This window comes from Giraffa tippelskirchi, chromosome 7 (genome assembly GCF_054371585.1).
Source record: "Giraffa tippelskirchi isolate mGirTip1 chromosome 7, T2T-mGirTip1v1.2.pri, whole genome shotgun sequence".
Taxonomy (NCBI): domain Eukaryota; kingdom Metazoa; phylum Chordata; class Mammalia; order Artiodactyla; family Giraffidae; genus Giraffa; species Giraffa tippelskirchi.
The window spans coordinates 23,122,487-23,144,734 of NC_137281.1; the positions used below are offsets into that span (position 1 = coordinate 23,122,487).

Below are 22,248 nucleotides of genomic sequence, written 5' to 3' on the forward strand. Positions count from 1 at the left end.
TACAAAATGAGATTAATCTTTACTAAAGTTGTATCTGTTACAGAGTAAGTTTTGACCTCTTTTGAAGTTTGAATGATCACTTCTTCATCTTAGATGCCAGACATAGAGTTTACTCTCTTGGGGAAAAACCCAAATGAAACAGAACAAAATATACTTCAGTCTCTATCCATTTTCCTACACACAATGTTTGGCATATAATAAAATATTATGAGACATGTAAAGAAGCAAGAAAACATGATGTACAATCAAGAGAAAAAAACAATAAGAAGTAGATCCACAGATGCTTCAGACAGTAATTAGGAGATCAATATCCTCCCTGCGTGCGTGTGTGCTAAGTTGCTTCAGTTGTGTCCAACTCTTTGCAACCCTATGGACTTTAACCCTCCAGGCTCCTCTGTCCATGGGATTCTCCAGGTAAGAATACTGGAGAAGAGTTGCCATGGCCTTCTCCAGGGGATCTTCCCTACCCAGGGATGGAACCTGCTTCTCTTATGTCTCCTGCAAAGGCAGGTGGGTTCTGTATCACTAATGCCACCTGGGAAACCCCAATAATCTCCCTGAACTCCCTGAAGTTCCTCTAATATTTTGTTAGACTTATGCCAAGGTGACTGTAATTTCTGTTATTGTCAATTGATATTTTTTCCTAAAATTACATTTTATGACAGTTTGTTGCTGATATATGGAAATGTGATTGACATTTTGCTTATCAAACATGTGTCAAATAATCTGATGGTACTCCTTTATTAGGTTTAATACTTTGTTAGATTTGTTTGGCATTTCTATGTGAATAGTTTTATCATTTGCTACATCTGTTCGTTTCCAAGGCAAACCATTCAATATCACGGTAATCCAAGTCTATGCCCCGATCAGTAATGCCGAAGAAGCTGAAGTTGAACGGTTCTATGAAGACCTACAAGACCTTCTAGAACTAACACCCCAAAAAGATGTCCTTTTCATTATAGGGGACTGGAATGCAAAAGTAGGAAGTCAAGAAACACCTGGCGTAACAGGCAAGTTTGGCCTTGGAGTACAGAATGAAGCAGGACAAAGGCTAATAGAGTTTTGCCACGAGAACGCACTGGTAATAGCAAACACCCTATTCCAACAACACAAGAGAAGACTCTACACGTGGACATCACCAGATGGTCAACACCGAAATCAGATTGATTATCTTCTTTGTAGCCAAAGATGGAGAAGCTCTATACAGTCAGCAAAAACAAGACCAGGAGCAGACTGTGGCTCAGATCATGAACTGCTTATTGCCGAATTCAGACTTAAATTGAAGAAAGTAGGGAAAACCACTAGACCATTCAGGTATGACCTAGATCAAATCCCTTATGATTACACAGTGGAAGTGACAAATAGATTTAAGGGACTAGACCTGATAGACAGAGTGCCTGATGAACTATGGACAGAGGTTCGTGACATGGTACAGGAGACAGGGATCAAGAAAATCCCCATGGAAAAGAAATGCAAAAAAGCAAAATGGCTGTCTGAGGAGGCCTTACAAATAGCTGGGAAGAGAAGAGAAGCGAAAAGCAAAGGAGAAAAGGAAAGATATTCCCATCTCAATGCAGAGTTCCAAAGAATAGCAAGGAGAGATAAGAAAGCCTTCCTCAGTGATCAGTGCAAAGAAATAGAGGAAAACAACAGATTGGGAAAGACTAGAGATCTCTTCAAGGAAATTAGAGATACCAAAGGAACATTTCATGCAAAGATAGGCTCGATAAAGGACAGAAATGGTATGGACCTAACAGAAGCAGAAGATATTAAGAAGAGGTGGCAGGAATACAAAGAAGAACTGTACAAAAAAGATCTTCACGATCCAGGTAATCACGATGGTGTGATCACTCACCTAGAGCCAGACATCCTGGAATGTGAAGTCAAGTGGGCCTTAGAAAGCATCACTACGAACAAAGCTAGTGGAGGTGATGGAATTCCAGTTGAGCTATTTCAAATCCTCAAAGGTGATGCTGTGAAAGTGCTGCACTCGATATGCCAGCAAATTTGGAAAACTCAGCAGTGGCCACAGGACTGGAAAAGGTCAGTTTTTGTTCCAATCCCAAAGAAAGGCAATGCCAAAGAATGCTCAAACTACCGCACAATTGCACTCATCTCACATGCTAGTAAAGTAATGCTCAAAATTCTCCAAGCCAGGCTTCAGCAATACGTGAACCGTGAACTTCCAGATGTTCAACCTGGTTTTAGAAAAGGCAGAGGAACCAGAGATCAAATTGCCAATATCTGCTGGATCATCGAAAAAGCAAGAGAGTTCCAGAGAAACATCTATTTCTGCTTTATTGACTATGCCAAAGCCTTTGACTGTGTGGATCACAATAAACTGTGGAAAATTCTGAAAGAGATGGGAATACCAGACCATCTGACCTGTCTCTTGAGAAACCTGTATGCAGGTCAGGAAGCAACAGTTAGAACTGGACATGGAACAACAAACTGTTTCCAAATAGGAAAAGGAGTCCGTCAAGGCTGTATATTGTCACCCTGCTTATTTAACTTATATGCGGAGTACATCATGAGAAATGCTGGGCTGGAAGAAACACAAGCTGGAATCAAGATTGCCGGGAGAAATATCAATAACCTCAGATATGCGGATGACACCACCCTTATGGCAGAGAGTGAAGAAGAACTAAAGAGCCTCTTGATGACGGTGAAGGAGGAGAGTGAAAAAGTTGGCTTAAAGCTCAACGTTCAGAAAACTAAGATCATGGCATCTGGTCCCATCACTCCACGGGAAATAGATGGGGAAACAGTGGAAACCGTGTCAGACTTTATTTTTTTGGGCTCTGGAATCACTGCTGATGGTGATTGCAGCCATGAAATTAATAGACGCTTACTCCTTGGAAGGAAGGTTATGGCCAACCTAGATAGCATATTGAAAAGCAGAGACATTACTTTGCCAACAAAAGTCCGTCTAGTCAAGGCTATGGTTTTTCCAGTGGTCATATATGGATGTGAGAGTTGGACAGTGAAGAAAGCTGAGTGCCGAAGAATTGATGCTTTTGAACTGTGGTGTTGGAGAAGACTCTTGAGAGTCCCTTGGACTGCAAGGAGATCCAATCAATCCATCCTAAAAGAGATCAATCCTGGGTGTTCATTGGAAGGTCTGATGTTGAAGCTGAAACTCCAATACTTTGGCCACCTCATGCGAAGGGTTGACTCATTGGAAAAGACCCTAATGCTGGGTAGGTTTGGGGGCAGGAGGAGAAGGGGACGACAGAGGATGAGATGGTTGGATGGCATCACCGACTCGATGAACATGGGTTTGGGTAGACTCCGGGAGTTGGTGATGGACAGGGAGGCCTGGCGTGCTGCAATTCATGGGGTCGCAGAGAGTCGGACACGACTGAGTGACTGAACTGAACTGAACTTACTTATTTCTAATCCATACCTTTCACTTGTTTGCTTGTCTTCTCATCTTTTGAACACACTCATTTGAATTAAGAGAGTCTGTAGCTAATCACTCTCCACAAATAAAAGGACTCGGTTCCTTTTTTTTTTTCATGTTACTACTTTTAGTTCCTTAATATTTTAGTTCCTCTTTTTTTGTACCCTCCAAAATACATATTATTTTTATTATTTTCTTATATAAGTAGAAGTTATTTAGATTTACCTACATGTTTGTCATTTTCTTTTTTCAGCATTGCTGCTTCCTGTCTTCACCTTGTTTCTGGCTTCAACTCCCTTCCTTCTGAAGAACATTCTTTAATTTTTCTTCCAGTGAAGGTATGTAAATGATAAACTCCAAGTTTTCATTTGTCTGAAAATGTCATTTAAAAAATCATCACTCTTGAATAAATATTTATAAGGACATAGAATTTCAAATTGACAGTTTTTTTTTTTCCTGTAGCATTAAGCCCTCTATTTTATGCTGCTACTATTGTGAAATCTGCTGTAGATATTAGTGATCTAATTTTCTAATTGCTTAAAATTCTTCCTCTTAGTCTTTGGTATTCTACAGTTTCACTACAGAGTATCTTGGAAAGAGTAAATAAAACTAAGGTTTTATTATACTACCTGATGATTCATGCCTTACATCTGAACTGGAAAATTTTGAGTCATAATCTCTTTGATTATTACCTCTCCTCGTTGGCTCTAATATTTTCCTAAAGAAGTTCGATTGACTACATGAGGAGTTTAATCCTGCAATGTATTAACACTATGTTTAATGACTGCTACTTGTTGTAGATAGTTTCTTTTGGTGTTATGTATTATTGAATCAAGAGATAATGGCTTTTATCTGTAAAATATACTTCCAAAGAGTTTTGTGTTAGTTTTCTCTAGGGGTTTTACTGTTTTGGGGCATATTTTTCTATTAATTTCTGCCTTTGGGAATTACCAGACCATGCAGGTACTATTCATCATGTATTCCCAAACTCATACATGGCACATCATTGTTATTATTCTAAACAAAAAAATCTTTTAAAAAATTCAGTCCAAGACTGACAAGCTTCCTTGTCATTTCCCTGTGCAGCTGGTGTATTTTCCCCTTAATCTATCTTTTCAAAAATGATGTATCATTTAAGGATTTAAAGGTCCTAGCTTTTAAAGGACAAAGTGTGAAGCAAGTGGTGTTTAGTTCCAGCTCCTTGGCTTAAGGTCTCATCTTCAGTCTACTCAAGGTTGTTAACTCATGCTTCTAGATTTCCAAGGCCAACAACTTCCACATCACATCATATCCAACTTCTCGGGGGAACCACAACCTCAATTCACATGTTTATCACTCTGGTTACAAGTTTCTAGCTCATCTCTGAACCCTGAATATTTTTGTCATTTTTCTAGAAAGTAAGATATATATGCCAGAAGAAATACATTCTATTCTGTTGAGCATTTCTAGATGATTATAGCAGGAGGATTTCTAGATAATTTAGTCTACCACATTGCCAGATTCAGCGTGTACTCTATTTTCTATACTTTCAAACCCAAATCCTCTGCCCTGGTAAGGCGTTAATTCTTTCTAGTCCTTAATATTTATTTGTGTGTGCTAAGTCGCTTCAGTAGTTTCTGACTTTTTGCGACCCTTTGGACTGTAGCCTGCCAGGTTCCTCTGTCCAGGGGATTCTCCAGGCAAGAATACTGGAGTGAGTGGTCATGCCCTCCTTCATGGGATCTTTGAGACCCAGGGATCGAACTCGCATTTCTTATGTTTCCTGCATTGGCAAGTTCTTTACCACTAGCGCCACCTGGGAAGCCCAATATTTATTTAACACTTATTTAACATTTCTGTGCTTTTGCTTATGCTATTTTACTGACCTGAATACCCACTCTCCCCATTGCTTACCCAAATTCTAGTCCATTTTAGAGTCAGCTCCTCCATGAAGTTTCTTTTTTCTCCAGTCATCATTGACTTCCTTCTCCTCCAAATTCTCCTAGAATTGTAGCCTGTTCTTAGTTCTGAGTCACATGTGATCTTCTATTATTTGCTTTGTTTCTTTTGTCTTGTTTTACACACTCAATCTCTAGATACTGAATTTGAAGAAACATGATGATATTGTGGTTATTAAAGCATCAATGACCTAAGATATTTATTAAGTTATTATTCTTTTCATATGCTAGTTATAATTCATAACAATGTAGCAAATATGTAATTTGTGTAGATCTCTTCTTTGACAATATAGAAATGATCTTTTTTGTTAAAAAATCAAAATAATTTTCTGTACTAAATCAACAGCAAATGCTGTCACACATTTCCAGTTATGTTGTGATGTCTTCTTAAATGACTTATATGTTGCTAGTTAACATTGTAGAGATCCCCTTTAAGATATTTTCATCCTTGTAAAACTTAAAACCTGGAAATCACCATTAATTGCATTCATTTTATTGGAAATTTCTTACTTTTTAAGATTTAAGTAAGAAATTTCTTACTTTTATAAGATTTGCTATGGATGGTAATATACTTGATTGGTGAACTAATTTCATCTTCTAAAATGAGGATTCTTGAATTCAAAGAACAATTGTGTTGTCCCCATAGCACTAGAACATCCCCACTTTTGTGTAACCCACAGTGAGATTTGCAGCTGGACTCATTCCTAGGGGATTAATCAGCTTTGGAAAGCCAGTGCTCATGCCAGATACAGACTGGCAGGAAGCTGATGAGGCAGCACAATGAATGATCTACCATAAAGGCCATGGGCAAGAGGTGGCCATTAGTCTAGAGCTCAGTAATGCACTCTTCAAGTACATTACTCACCAATCCATCAGGCAACCTACTACAGGACCGAGAGATTCCAGCGCTTTTAAATCTGTAATGCAATGGCTGCCAGCCTGCTCTACATGCCCTAGGTTACAAGGGCACAGTAGTGTGGGAGGAAGGCAATTCATTTGGTGTCATAGCCAGTATTTTTTCTATTCTTTCTTCTGTGTGTACTTAAGAAATAGGCTTTCCATTATCCACAGATTAATAGTGGAGAGAATGCTCTGGTGTCTCTATTAGCATTAACTACTGACAGATACTTTCCCAGTGCCTAATCGGCAGAATTTTCATTAGCTAAAATGAGAAAAACCTGTATAGGATAATATATGTTATCTTTCATGCAAAATTACAGCTACATGAATTTTCTACTAAAATAGACTATCAAAACAAATCCAACTTGGTAAATAAAAGTCACAGACATATAAATATGTCAAAACTTAGCTGTAAATCAAAAGTAGCACTTAAAAAAAATTCAGGCATCATTTACCATTTTTAAAGTCTTTCTATGCATATGCTATAACTATAATTGCAAGTGAAAATTCAGGCAAAAAAAAGTGATGTTTACTAATGATAAATTTTCCCCATTTGTAGCTAACAAAAATACCCAGTTAAACAAACTACAGTTAAAGACAAAGAGAGAGGTCATTGGTTTAACTTAATTATAGTAGCATTATTTACCCTGATCGTACAACTTCCTATTTCTTTAGTGTTTCAATGTTTTTTTTTTTTTATTTCAAGATGCTAGTAGATGTGATTTAATTTTTGAATGTTCTTACTTAGTCATGTGAAAAGCTGGCAAATCTATATTCCCACTTTTTAAAAATATTTATTTCGGCTGCATTGGGTCTTACTTGCAGCACATGTGATCTCTGTGGTGGTGCATGGGCTCTCTAGTTGTGGTGCATGGGCTTAACTGCTCTGTGGCATGTGGGATCTTAGTTTCCTGACCAGGGATCAAACCCGCATCTCCTGCTTTGGAAGGTGGATTCTTAACCACTGGACCACTAGGGAAGTTCTGATGGTCCCACTTTTGAAAATAGCTTGTAAGATCTGAGGGTGTGAGAAGCACAGATCCAGAGCATTCGGTGAGTGTAGCAGGGGAAAGGGAGAGGTGTTGTCTCAGTAGCAGTTGTGTCCTGATGACCACCTGTGGGGTCAACATGGTGCTAATCTGATGGGAAAGGAGGAAATTAGGAATTAAGAATTCTTACTTGAGAAAGACACTGTTAAAGAGAAGGTTTAAACATTGAATATGGTTGGTTAGAATACCATTTGGGGGTTCACTACAACCCAAAAGTCTTATTCTTGTACATATCCTTGGCATAGGCTTGGCAGATATGCAGATGAGAGAATGGGGGCAGTTTTAGCAGTTGTTTATGGCCAGTATCTGTTCTGACTGGTTGATGTCCATGCAATAGATGTCAATGATTAAGATTTTTTAATATAGCCCCTGGTGTGTTGACATTCATTTAATTCAGCAGTCATTTTTTGAGCATACATCTGCTGCTGCTGCTGCTAAGTCACTTCAGTCGTGTCCGACTCTGTGCGACCCCATAGATGGCAGCCCACCAGGCTCCGCCATCCCTGGGATTCTCCAGGCAAGAATACTGGAGTGGGTTGCCATTTCCTTCTAGGCACTAAATTAAAGAAACAAAAGTACACATGATTTCTAGCCCTGAATCTCGTGGAGTATACATATACACAATACATTTAGGTTGAACCATACGATTTTGCTGACATTCAACCTTGACCTATAAAAATGATGACTTGATATGGTTCAGCATAATATAGTTAAGCGTTGCTATAAAGGTATGCAAAAAATGCTACGATAGCATTCATGAGTGACCAAGCCTATGGAGAGGATGAGTTCACTGGAGATTTTTTTTTTTAATGGAGATAATATTTGAGTTGTATTAAAAATATAAGCAAGAAATGTTCACTTAACAAAGGAAAGCATCTATGAGGGAAATAGAACAGAATAAGAAAAGGGATGGAGAAATGTGAAGCATTTATGACTTAGGTTTAAAAAGTTGGTGTTTCCCCACAGTACATATCTGTAACAAGATTGGCATTTTTTTTTCCTATGCTTTTGAATCATTTATATCTTGAGTGGATTTTGGATATTTTTTCAATTCGCCAAGTACTAGGAAGGCTATAATAGGTATCAATGTAGCAGCACCTTCCCCCATGAGCATTCATTTTATGGTGATGGGATAGAAGAAAGCAAATGAATGTACCAAGGAGTATAAGAGGTAGTGGTTGATGTCATGAGTATTACAGACAGCCTGGCTGTGGATTCCAGCTCGATTACTTACTCTTAGCGTGCCATGGATAAGTTATTTAGCCTCTCTTTGCCTCATTTTCCTCTTCTGTAAGATACATATAATAATATTATCTTCTACTTTCCATGATAGAACTTGCCTACTTCCTTTGTTAGAAAACAGAAGTGATTTTATGCTCCCAGTTTCTATCTGCAGAATATAAAACATTAAAAGATAAATTTTTTTGGACATCTTTCCCTTCAAGTAAAATGTCCCCCTATTTTCAATGAAGTGGGACAAGTTAGAGCTCTTAAGTAGGAAAACTGCTCTTTGAAATTTCTAGGCTACTTCAACACTAGAAATATTGGCTCTTCTGATACCACATGCAGTTAAGTCAGTATTTATGATGAGTCCAGGGATTTTGTACTAGGGGGAAAAAAAGTGTCCTGCAACCAAACAACTAAATATTCTGGATAAAAGATTTACAACATCCTTTTAAATATACAGCCGAGCTCACAATAAAGTAAGAAACATCCTTAGAGGCAAAGAACTAAGCAGAAGCATGAATCCAGAGAGGTAAACATGCTAAAGCCAGCGGCTGCCCTGAGGGCATCTGCCAATCCCCAGTAACCCAGAGCTTTTTATTTGAGAAGTTGGAATGGAAACCCCAACGTAAAATCAGGATTCTGGGAGATACACCTTCAGTGAAAGAGTGAACCAGAAATTCTTCCCTGCAAAGGAGAAATAATACAACTTCTGTTTTGCCTTGGCTATGGTTGGAAGGGATAAAAAGTCTCTCCTCTTAGTATTTTTAATAGAGTGACATATAATTTATAATTCAAACAGGGAATCTTCTGGGAGTGGAAGAAGGTATTACTGTATTAATAATTATATCAGGACAAAGGACATTTTAATTGGGATTGTTTGGGGCAAACTAGAATGTATGAGCATCCTAATTATAACCACAGGTTAGTTGTCACATGAGTATTGGGACTGAAATCACACTAATTATACAGGTTGAAAAATAACCAAGCTGAGTAATTCTTGGTTGATAATTCTTTCCAGGCACTCAGCAGGAAAAAATGTATATCCATTCTAGGAAAATGTATCCTCAACCCTGGCCTCATAGAATTTGCTCAAAATCCCAGTTTACATCATCTTGTGATGGAAAATAAAAAGAAAAATCACAAAACTCATGAGGAAACAAGATACTACAAGCAAAAGGCAACATAAATTACAAAGAGAGAAAGCTGATGAAAAAATACTATATTTCAAATAATGGAATTGTATAATTCAGATTATAAAATAAGTGCATTTAATATTTGTAAAGAAATAAAGAATAGAAATATGAGCCAGATATAAGAGAACACAAAATACGACCAAAGACTAAAGAGAGTTTTTTAAAAGAGACAACTATATTTTTTATGGAAAAAATAATTAAAATTTAAAGTGCAATGAACAAGTAAACCATCAGATTTGACATAGATAAAAGGAGAATTAGTGAACTAGAAGATAAAACTAAAGAAATTAGCTAGAATAAAACATAGCAAGACACAGAGGTGGAAAATATGAAAAAGAAATTATGATATGTGGAGAATGAGGTTTAATAACCTATAATTCACAGTTTTAAATATGATAATAAATAAGGTAAGAAAGACATCTCTTTAACTGTCTTTAAGTTAAAGAGATAATTACTGAGAATTTTCCAGGAATGTTGGACTACATGAATCTTAAGAATAAGAAAGTATAGTGATCCTAAGAAGAATAAATATAAAGAAATCTACATATACATTTTACCTCACCTGAGTGAATCTACAAAGCACCAAATATGAAGAGAGGGTCTTCAGAGCAAACAAAAGGAATGACGATTTACCATGGAAGAAACAATACTGATATCTGACTTCCTAATTGCAGCAATGGAAACTAGAAACCAAGGATACCATATATTTAAATTATTGAGAGAAAATAATTTGCAACCCAAAATTATATTCTGAGGAAATTATCTTTAAAGGATGAGGCTAAAATAAAGACATTTTAGACAAAAACTGAGAGTTTATGAGCTGACTCTCACTGGAGAATTACTTATTCAGGGCTGTACCTCAAGGGGGGCTTCCTAGGTGGCACAGTGGTAAAGAATCTGCCTGCCAATGCAGGAGACACAAGAGATGCAGTTTCGATCCATGGGTCAGGAAGAGCCTCTGAAAGAGGAAATGGCAGCCAGCTCTAGTATTTGTGCCTGGAAAATTCTGTGGACAGAGGAGCCTGGCAGGCTACAGTCCACTGGGTCACAAAGAGTCAGATATAAGTGAGTGAGCACACATACACACATACCTCAAGAAATTAAAAAAAAATGATCCTAGAAATAAAGTATATGGTGCAATAAGAAATAGCAAGCAAAAAAACTGAACAATCAAAAAAGGTATACATTAGATATGGGTATGTCTAAATCAACACTGCCTTATCAAATGATAAAATTAGGTTTCTACTTCAGGCAGGAGTGGAATAAATGATATCAAGCAAATCTTTCTGCTGAAAACAATTATAAATTCTGGAAGACAGATAGAAAGGTAGAAAATAGCAGACAGACTCATTTATAGACATAAATCTAAAAGTGAAAATTATCAAGTGAAAAACTCATCAAATTGTATACTTAAGACATGTACATTTCACTGTATGTTAATTTTAGCTTAAAAAAAAGAGCTATAAAATATTAAATTCCAGCTGGTAGGCTTGCTTTTTGCCATGATATGAGTTAGTAATTTGAAAGGAACTCCTGTGAATTCTAGGCTAGAGCAAATGAGTAAACATAGTAAGGATAATACAAGCTAGATTTCTCACTGTTGAAGAAGGGAGTTTCTATTATGGAAAGGTAGAAGACTAGAATTTAACATATGGCATTAAACACTATATATAAAAATAAACTCAAAATGGATTAAAGACTTACATGTAAGACCTGAAACTATAAAACTCCTAGAAGACATAGGCAGTATGTTCTTTGACACTGGTCTCAGCAATATTTTTTGTATGTCTCCTCGGTTAAAGGAAACAAAAATAAACAAACAAACAAAAAAACCTCAGTCAAACTTAAGAACAATTGCATAGTGAAGGAAACCATCAACAAAATGAAAAGGTAGCTTACCAAATGGAAAAAGACATTTATTTTCAAATGATATATCTGATTAGAGGTTAATGTCCAAAACATACAAAGTAGTCCTAAGACTCATTGTGAAAAAAATCCAGTTAAATAAGGGGCAGAGGTAAAAAATGAACATTTTTCTAAAGAAGACATAGAGATGTCCATGGTCAACAGACATGAGAAGATGCTCAACATAGCTAATCATCAAGGAAATGTAAATCAAAACCTCACACCTGTTATGGAGAAGGCGATGGCAAGCCACTCCAGTACTCTTGCCTGGAAACTTCCATGGACGAAGGAGCCCGGTAGGCTGCAGTCCATGGGGTCGCTAAGAGTCAGACACGACTGAGCGACTTCACTTTCACTTTTCACTTTTGTGCGCTGGAGAAGGAAATGGCAACCCACTCCAGTGTTCTTGACTGGAGAATCCCAGGGACAGGGGAGCCTGGTGGGCTGCCGTCTATGGGGTCGCACAGAGTCGGACACGACTGACGCGACTTAGCAGCAGCAGCACACCTGTTAGAACAGAAATGACAAGTGTTGATGAGGATATGGAGAAAAAGGAACTTTTGTGCAGTGTTGGTAGGAACGTAAATTGGTACAGCCACTGTGGAAAACAGCAGGGAGTTTCCCTAAAAAATTAAAAATATAACTCCTATGTGATCCAGCAATCCCCCTCCTGGGTATTTTATTTGAAGAAAACAAAAACTCTAATTCAAAAAGATATAAGCTGCCAGTGTTCATTGGAGCATTGTTCACAAAAGCAAAGATATGGAAACAACCTAAAAGTCCACTGACAGATAAAGAAAATGTGGTATATACATGTAAAGGAATATTAGTCAGCCATAAAAAGAATGAAATCTAGCCATTTGACACAACATAGAGGTATTATGCTAAGTGAAATAAGTCAGACAGAGAAAGACAAATACTGTATGTTTTCACTTATATATGGAATCTACAAAATATAGCAAACAAACAAATAGAAGAGACTAACAGATACAGAGAACAAACTAGTGGCTGCCAGAGTAGGGGTTGGGTTGGGGGATGGGCAAAATAGGTAAAGGGGATTAAGAGGTACAAACTACCAGTTAGAAAATAAAAAAGTCACAAAGACGTAATGTATGGCATAGGAAACATAGTCAATAATATTACAACAACTTTTTATAGTATATAATCTATAAAAATATTGATCACTATGTTGCCATATGAAATTAATAAAATACTGTAAGTTAATTGAAGTAATATTGTATTTCAATTTTTAAAAAAAGGATTTAAGATTAAATATGATGTGCATAATGCATACACAGATAATGACATATAATAAACACTCAACATGCACTAAAAAAGAGACAACTTACTAAAAAAATAGATTAGTATGATAACACTTCAGTATTCTTGCCTGGAGAATCCCCATGGACAGAGGAGCCTGGTGGGCTACAGTCCATGGGGTCGCAAAGAGTCAAACATGACTGAGCGATTAAGCACAGCACATACATGATAACATGTGTATTAAATAACTACGTTGCATTCACCCTGGGGTGTAAAAGCCGCTAAGGTAGCAAAAACAGAAACTACTTAAAATACTGGTGTGTTAAGCAAGAGGATGGCTTTAATGTCTGGACCAGCATTGTCCAACACAGGTTTCTACAATAATGGAAATGTTCTATAGGACAGAGCTGGTCTAGACATTTGCACTGTCTAATACAGTAGCCACTAGATATATGGCTTTTGAGCACTTGAAATAAAACACAGTACAACTGAGGAACTGAAATTTAAATTACATTTACTTTTAATTAATTGAAATTTAAATAGCCACATGTGGCTAATGCCTATTGGTCAATACAGGTCTAGACAACACATCTTGTTATAAATATTGTAGTTTTTAATTCCTTGCTTATATACTTGGCACATAACTCAAAAGGAGTTTAAAGCGTAATGCCATTGCTATAATAAATCTCTTACTATTTCTGTCTATTTACTTTTGTAAACAAGTTTTCTCAGGGCTTACAATAGCAAAACAAAAATACAAATAAACATTGATTCAGTCAGTCAGTAAAATTCATACATAGACACATGAACTAATTGGGGGAAAAATGTACCAGGCACCTTATTAACAGATGGGTTTTGATAAAAATGTACTTTTTTGCTTAATAACTATTAAAATTTGGGTAATACATTTGTTTCGATTAACTGTGTAGAAAAATAATTGTGATGCTAAAAAAATTTAATACAAAACAAATCTTAATGCCTAGAGCAGAGATTTCCAAACTTTCTCAGCTTACAGGGCCCTTAGTGTTGCAGTTGTTTTCTTCCTTATTCGCCTAAGCTAGAAGAAAGATCTTAACAATTTAATAGTGGTAATTCAGGTCATGCCCAACAGATGTCGCTGTTTTTCTCTCAAAAATTCGAAATACCCTGCAGCGCACCCGTGAATTGACTGTATTTGCCAGGGGTGCCTCGGTGTACAGTTTGACATCCATGGATCTAGAGTCTTTGGCATTTAAAAAATAAAGCAACTGGCAGATCAGCATAAAGGAGTATTTTATGTTCCCAATGTTAGGAATAGCTTTTAGGAGTGACTAATGGAAAACATAGAGGACACCAAGAAAAAGGTAGGTTTTAAAAATTCACAAAGATTACAAATAATTTGGGGGCAGGCTAGTAGTGAATGGTATGATTAAATAGGCATCCACAAATGTATTTTGAAGTTTAGATTAAGTATACCATAATAGAAATAGCATCACTGACTCAATGGACATGAGTTTGAGTAAGCTCCGGGAGTTGGTGATGGACAGGGAAGCCTGGCGAGCTGCAGTCAACGGGGTTGCAAAAAGAGTCAGATACGACTGAGCGACTGAACTGAACTGAACTGAATAGAAATAGATGAACGTACATATATATATATATATATAAATATGTCAGTGCAATATAACAGGGAAAACATTTTTAATTGTTAGGTTTGTAAAAAGCTGCATTTAACTTACAAAATAAGCCTCTCTCAGCTCAAATCCTATCTTCCAACTCTGAAAGCTGCTTGTGGTCACATACTGAGGTGGTTATCTGAGTAGCTATTCCTTGTAGACTGAGTAGACCATGGTAAGAAAATTTCAACTCTGGGAAAGGTTTAAATGAATGAATGAGAGAGAGAGAGAAGAAAAAATACTGTGAACTGGGAAAGAGAAGTACAATGGATGGAAAACAATGTTAAGGAGAGTATAGAAGAAAGAGAAGGGGTTAAGGGTTAGCGGGCTTCCCTGGTGGCTCAGATGATAAAGAATCTGTCTGCAATACAGGAGACCTGGGTTCAGTCCCTGGGTGGGGAAGATCCTCTGGCAAAGGGAATGGCTACCCACTGCAGTAATCTTACCTGAAGAACTCCATGGACAGAGGAGCCTGGCTGGCCCATGGGTTAACAAAGAGTCGGACATGACTGAGCGACTAAACACATTTTCACTTACACTAAGGGTTAGTGTGTGTTTCTCCGAATCTACAAAATGAAGATAGTTGTGTTTTCCCTATTATAAATATTCTCTCTGGCATGTTCTATAAACAGTCCCTATCTACAGTTAAAGTCAGTAGTTTGTGGAAGAAGGAGTTCCTCAAGAATAACGGACATAGACATATAAAGTCATGTCAAAATGAAATATCTCTAGTTAAACACATACATTTATTTTTAATAAAATATTAAGACAGTTTATTCACCACTGAAACCATAAATATTTTTTATAATAAACTTGGCAGAATTGGAATGGAGTAGATGCTTTGATTTGCTTATTACTGCTCTGCATTATGAGAGATTGTTCCATGACAAACTAAGGAGTTTTCCACCAACAAGACTTAAGAGAGCAGAAGTTCCCATCTTCAAATGGCCTATGTGGAGGTAATTTTTTCGTCATAATGTAAAATTTGAGAAACTCAGGGTTCTCTGAGATGACTTCCTTTTCCGAATTAACTTTTCCCCACTCTGTTTTCATTTTTAAAGAAATGTATACAATTAGCCCATCTTTCGGTTCCTCATCAGTACACAGGGGACAGTAACAGTCATTTCACTGAGTTGTTGCAGAGGTGAAGATACTGTCTGGGCAAGCCTCTGCGATGTCATAAAATATAAACTATCAAAGTTATTGTTTTTCCACTCTCTCTCTTGCTTTGGCTTAAATGAAACACTGAGTCTTCAGGTTCTTAATAGTGGACTGGAGGTCTACCTTTGTAGATTTTTAGAGATGAATTTATGGTATTGTGGATTATATGAGAATTTAGAGATTAAAAATTTCAACTCTCTCTGCTATGTCCATCACTAGTTCATTTTATATGATTCTGGGTGCTTCACAAGGTTAAATTCTAAATTTTTCATTTACACTATCTTTCTGAATGTTCTAAATGAATCTTGTGACTTCAGATATTACTAGTTTGGACTATCATATACCCATCTACAAATACACTTCTTATCTTCTTTCTAATTCTCTATACAGCAATGTCCATGAAACACTTTAATTTAAATGCCACAACTCCTGAAACATACTGAAAATCAAGTCCATCTCTCTCCAAGAGTTATCTTTACAAATTTTCCCATAATTATCAACAACCCCTTCAGTGTTGGGCTTCCCAGGGAGCTCAGTGGTAAAGAATTTGCCTGCCAATTCAGGAGACATAGGAGATGTGGGTGAGATCCCTGGGTTGGGGAGATCCTTTGGAGGAGGAAATGGCAACCCATACCAGTATTCTTGCCTGGAGAATCTCATGAAAAAGGAGCCTGGTGGGCTACAGTCCATTGGGTTGTAAAGAGTCAGACACAACTGAGCAACTGAGCATAGATGCACCTTCACCTTCAGTGTTTCCAGGCTCATAACCTTGGTATCATCTTCATTTTTTTATTTTTAGTTCTATTTTGACCTATAGTTACAAATTCTGCTACTTCTTCTTTGTAATAACTTTGATATTCACTTTTCCATCAACATCATAAATTCATCACACCCCTACTCCTCAATTTTGCTACTTCCCAGCTCTCAGACCTAAACTATCTCATGTGTGGATTACTATAATGGCCTAATAGGAATTCTCCTCATCATTCAACTTTTCCCATACCAACCAAACTTTGAGCCTATTTGTATGGTATTATTTATGCTTCATCCCATGTATCCATGGTGGTTGCCTATTCCTTATTTTGTAAAATCATGATTAGTAAGCACATCACTCAAGGTTCTTCATCACTGGAATTATAATTCTGCATCTATTGAGATGATCACCCTAATGCTGCGTAGGATTGGGGGCAGGAGGAGAAGGGGACGACAGAGGATGAGATGGTTGGATGGCATCACTGACTCAATGGACATGGGTTTGGGTAGACTCCAGGAGCTGGTGATGGACAGAGAGGCCTGGCGTGCTGCAATTCATGGGGTCGCAAAGAGTCGGACACGACTGAGCGACTGAACTGAACTGAACTGAACTGATTGAGATGATCATATGACTTTCATACTCCATTCTATTGAGTGCTGTATCACATCTACTGACTTGTGTATGTTGAAGCACCTTTGTATCCCAGAAATAAATCCCACTTGAACATGGTATATGACTATTTTATTGTGCTCTTGAATTCAGTTTGCTAGTATTTTGTTGAGGATTTTTGCATCTGTGTTTACCAGGGATATTGGTCTGTAATTTTCTTTCTTTTTTTTTTTTTTTGATCAAAGAATTTACCTTTATTATTTTTTGTTGTTGTTGTTGATTTTATTTTATTTTATTTTTTAATTTATTTATTTTAGTTGGGGGCTAATTACTTTACAATATTGTAGTGGTTTTTGCCATACATTGACATGAATCAGCCACGGGTTTACATGTGTTCCCCATCCTGAACCCCCCTTCCACCTCCCTCCCCTGTAATTTTCTTTCTTGTAGTGTCCATTCCTAGCTTTAGTATTAGAGTAATGCTGGCTTCATAAAATGAGTTTGGAAATATTCCCTCTTCTCAATTTTCCTAAAGAGTTTGAGAAGGACTGCCATAAATTCTTTGAAATGTTTGATAGAATTCACCTATGAAGCCATCTGGTCCTGGGCTTTTCTTTTGGGGGAAGATTTTTGAAAATCAAGTCCATCTCTCTCCAAGAGCTATCTTTACAAATTTTCCCATAATTATCAACAAACCCTTCAGTGTTGGGCTTCCCAGGGAGCTCAGTGGTAAAGAATTTGCCTGCCAATGCAGGAGACACAGGAGATGTGGGTGCGATCCCTGGGTTGGGGAGATCCCTTGGAGGAGGAAATGGCAATTATTACTATTAATAATTAATTACTATTTATATTTATATAATACTATTTATATTAATAATTAATTACTAAATAATTATTAACTATTAATAATTCAATTGCCTAAACCAGTCTGTTTAGATTTTCTACTTCATGTTTCAGACTTGAAAGGTTGCAGGTTTCTAGGAATTTATCCATTTCTTCTAGGTTATCTAGTTTGTTGACATATCGTTGTTCTTAGTAGTTTCTTATGATAGCTTTTATTTTTATGGCATCAGTTTAATGTCTCCACTTTCATTTCTGACTTCATTTATTTGAGGTTTCTCTCTTTTTTCTTAGTATAACTAAAAATGTCAGTTTTGCTTATCTTTTCAAAATATCAGCTCTTATTTTTATTGATCTTTTCTATTGTTTTTCTCTTCTCTATTTCATTTATTTCTGCTCTGATATTTATTTCCTTCCTTTTGTTAACTTTGAGCTTAGTTTGGTTTTCTTGAGGTATAAAATTAAGATGTTTCTTTTTTTGAGATATTTCTTTTTGTTTAATATAGGTATTTATTGCTAAAAACCTGCTTCGTAGAACTGGTTTGCTGCATCCCATTAGTTTTGGTATGTTGCATTTCTATTTTCATTTATTGTTTTGTTTTGTTTTTTTATTCCCATGTACAAAACTTATTCAGTTTTTTCTCTCACTCTGCAAATGGAGTTCATTTGCCTTTCCTGGTGGACTGTGATAACTGACAATCTTTCAACACACTTATTACCTTTAGGTTCCTTTATTAATGGCTTAAATAAGTCTTTGATATATTTCCTTTCTCTGTTTACATGCAAGTCATGTTTTTAACCTTACTGATATCACAGATGTCTGTTTCCTTTGCTTAGTGAGTGAAAGTCGCTCAGTTGTGTCTGACTCTTTGTGACCCCATGGACTATACAGTCATGGAATTCTCCAGTCCAGAATACTGGAGTGGGTAGCTTTTCCCTTCTTCAGGAGATCTTCCCAACCTTGGGATTGAACCCAGGTCTCCCGCATTGTAGGTGGATTCTTTACCACCTGAGCTACAAGGGAAGCCCAAGAATACTGGAGTGGGTAGCCTATCCCGTTCTCCAGCGGATCTTCCCAACCCAAGAATCAGACCGGGGTCTCCTGCATCACAGGCGGATTCTTTACCAACTGAAGTTTGCTTAGTGTGCAGAAAAAGGCAGGCCTGGCTGCTATCCTTGTAAGGTTGGCCCATGGCTGACATCTGGGAAGCTGGATTTCATGAGGTTTCCCACCACTCTGACTAGAGTGGCTCATGGTGCCAAAACTGTTTGTTCAAACAATATGGTTTGTATTGAATACCTCCTTTCCTTTTAGGAGTCTGAAATTTTGGTATGTTTCAGGCACAGGGTGCCTTCATGTTGCAGTTTAGTCACTAAGTCGGGTCTGACTCTTTTGTGACCCCATGGACTGTATGTAGCCCGTCAGGATGCTCTATCCAAGGGATTTCCCAGGCAAGAATACTGGAGTGGGTTGTCGTTTCCTTCTCTGTATCTTCGTTTGTTTTAGGAAATTTTAATTTCTCTTTGATTTCTTCTTTGACTCACCGGTTGTTTAGAAGAGTATTGTTTATTTCCACATATTTACAGATTTTTCCAGCTTTCTTCCTGTTATTCATTCCTAGTTTCAACTATTGTAGGCAGAAAAGATACTTGGTATGATTTCAATCTTTCTAAATTTATTAAGACTTGTTTTGTAACCTATTAATCTCTCTAAATTTGTTAAGATTTATTTTGTGGAGGAAACTGATGGCCAAGGGAGTGTCTCTTGGCACTTAGCTGTGTCGACTTGGGGATGAGGTGCCATAGGTAGAGAGAAACTATTCCTGCCCTTTTCAGTGCATCTTAGGGCTTCCCTGGTGGCTCAAATGGTTAAGACTCTGTCTGCAATGCAGGAGACCGGGTACTATCTCTGTCAGGAAGATCCCCTGGAGAGGGAATGGCAACCCACTCCAGTATTCTTGCCTGGAGAAATCTCTTGACAGCAGGAGCCTGGTAGGCCACAGTCCATGGTGGTAAAGAGTTGGGCAGGACTGAGTGATTTTCACTTTCTTTTCAGTGCATCTCTGTTTTGTTTTTTTTTTTCTTTCTTGAACAGTGTGCTGGAACTTCCCCACTGGATTCCTGAACTTTATAGAAAGATACTCTTAACTGTGAATTACAGTAAAAATTGATGACATGTCAGGGGATGACAGTATAAAACACTTATTCTGCCATACTGCTGACTAATGACAAAGTTAGTGTGACAAAAAATTCTACAATAAACCAAGAGAACTATATATTCCTAATAAGGACAGTGCCCTTTCCAAAATAAAGATTTTTTTTGAGTATAGGCCTTTGCCTACTAGAAGTTTAAAAGAACTAGAAGAAGTAGGGGGAAGGTAGATACAAAAATGAATTGGAAAAAGGAGAATAATGACAAGTAGATTAGATAGTTATCATAATAGTGCCAAGAAATAGATAAGAAGATCGACTTATAGTTAAAAATAGTGGCTTGAACATAAAAACTTACACTTTCCCTTTGAATACTCCACTAAAATGAAGTAGAATGATCAAAAAGGGATAAACCCACAGGCCAAAGAAAACAGAAGAGGAGAAAAACATTAAAATTTTAGAAGCCAGAAAGGAAATGGATTAAGTCAAACAGATTAAACAAATGTCTGAAAATGGAAGGTTAAGCCAGGAAGGAGAGACAGTGCAGAAACAAGTCAAATCATACTACAATCTCATAAAGACACAAATTGTAGGTCCTAGATATTTCTTAATGTGGGAGTATAGCTAAGCTAGGAAGCAATGAGGACTGGGTAAAAGTCTGTATTAGAAAGACTTAGACCTACATGTAGCCTTTGTCAACTATATAACTGAGCAAACTGGCTCTCTTTTGTCCATTGGAGAAGACTAGAGATTTACTCTTTGAAGAAGTACAACCAGTGGGACTTTGAAGTGGAGTACCAAACTGGGCAAAAGACTGTGTCCTCATCTTCAAAACTGGTGAATTATTGAAACTCTATGTATTAAATAGTGATATACCAGCGACTTTCCCAAACTTGGTCCAAAGAATGCTGGAAGCCAAGTCTATACTCTCCAAAGAGGAGCTCAGAAAAATCCTCTCTAAAAAATCCATCATAAGGTAAAATATTTAGAAATACTGACATTTGGAAGTTCATAATAAAATGACCAATTATTTTGCCTAACTTGACACCAATAAATAACAATCCACATTCATGCAGAAAGAGTTTTTAAAGATCTTTTTAGTACCTCACACTCAAATACAAATTGAAAGCCAAGGACCAAATATTTGAGTAAAGGTCTTCTCTTGATACACTGAAAAGCCAAATAAGAAAAAAAGAGGATTTGAGGAAAAAAGAAATCAAGAAGGAGAAAATAACCTCATAAGATCCATAATGAATATTCTCAGAGAATTAAGAAAACATTTTGATTGCATTCACGAGACAAGTACAAGAGACTATTAAAAAAGGAATGTTCTCTATGTAGTTATTCTTCAAGTTAAAAAATATGATACATAAGGTACATTTTTGGTATTGAGTTGTTGTACAGTCACTAAGTCCTGTTTGACTCTTTGCAACCCCATGGACTGCAGCATGCCAGGCTTCCCTGTCCTTCACTATTTCCTGGAGCTTGCTCAAACTCATATTCATTGATTCAGTGATGCCATACAACCATCTCATCCTCTGTTGTCCCCTTCTCCTCCTGCCTTCAATCTTTCCCAGCATCAGGGTCTTTTCCAGTGAGTCAGCTCTTCGCATGAGGGGGCCAAAGTACTGGAGCTTCAGCATCAGTCCTTCCAATGAATATTCAGGACTGATTTACTTTAGGATTGACTGGTTTGATCTTCTTGCTGTCCAAGGGACTCTCAAGAGTCTTCTCCAGCACCACAGTTTGAAAGCATCAATTCTTCAGTGCTCAGCCTTTGTTATGGTCCAACTCTCACATCCATACACAACTATTGGAAAAACCATAGCTTTGACCATACAGATCTTTGTCAGCAAAATGATATTTCTGCTTTTTACTACACTATCTAGGTTTGTCATAGTTTTTCTTCCAAGGAGCAAGTGTCTTTTCATTTCATGGCTGCAGTCACTATCTGCAGTGATTTTAGAACCCAAGAAAATAAAATCTGATGTTTCTGCATCTATTTGCCACGAAAGGATGGGACTGGACACCATGATCTTAGTTTTCTGAATGTTGAGTTTTAAGCCAGCTTTTTTATTCTCCTCTTTCACCTTCATCAGGAGGTTCTTTAGTTCTTCACTTTCTGCCATAAGGGTAGTATCATCTGCATATCCAAGGTTGTTGATATTTCTCCCAGCAATCTTGATTCCAGCTCGAGCTTCATCCAG

At 37.2% G+C, this 22,248-nt stretch overlaps 1 protein-coding gene across 1 annotated transcript in view; it reads right to left on the bottom strand.

Annotated features, from left to right (window-relative positions):
* The window catches only part of PMFBP1 (polyamine modulated factor 1 binding protein 1), a 443,606-nt gene that overhangs the window by 241,446 nt on the left and 179,912 nt on the right, over positions 1–22,248 (bottom strand). The window contains exons 7-10 of the mRNA XM_081512569.1: positions 11,839–12,121; positions 8,524–8,679; positions 5,297–5,481; positions 3,633–3,775 (exon numbers count right to left, since the gene is read on the bottom strand). The gene's annotated coding sequence lies outside the window, so the exon portion shown is untranslated. The remainder of the gene's footprint in view (positions 1–3,632; positions 3,776–5,296; positions 5,482–8,523; positions 8,680–11,838; positions 12,122–22,248) is intronic.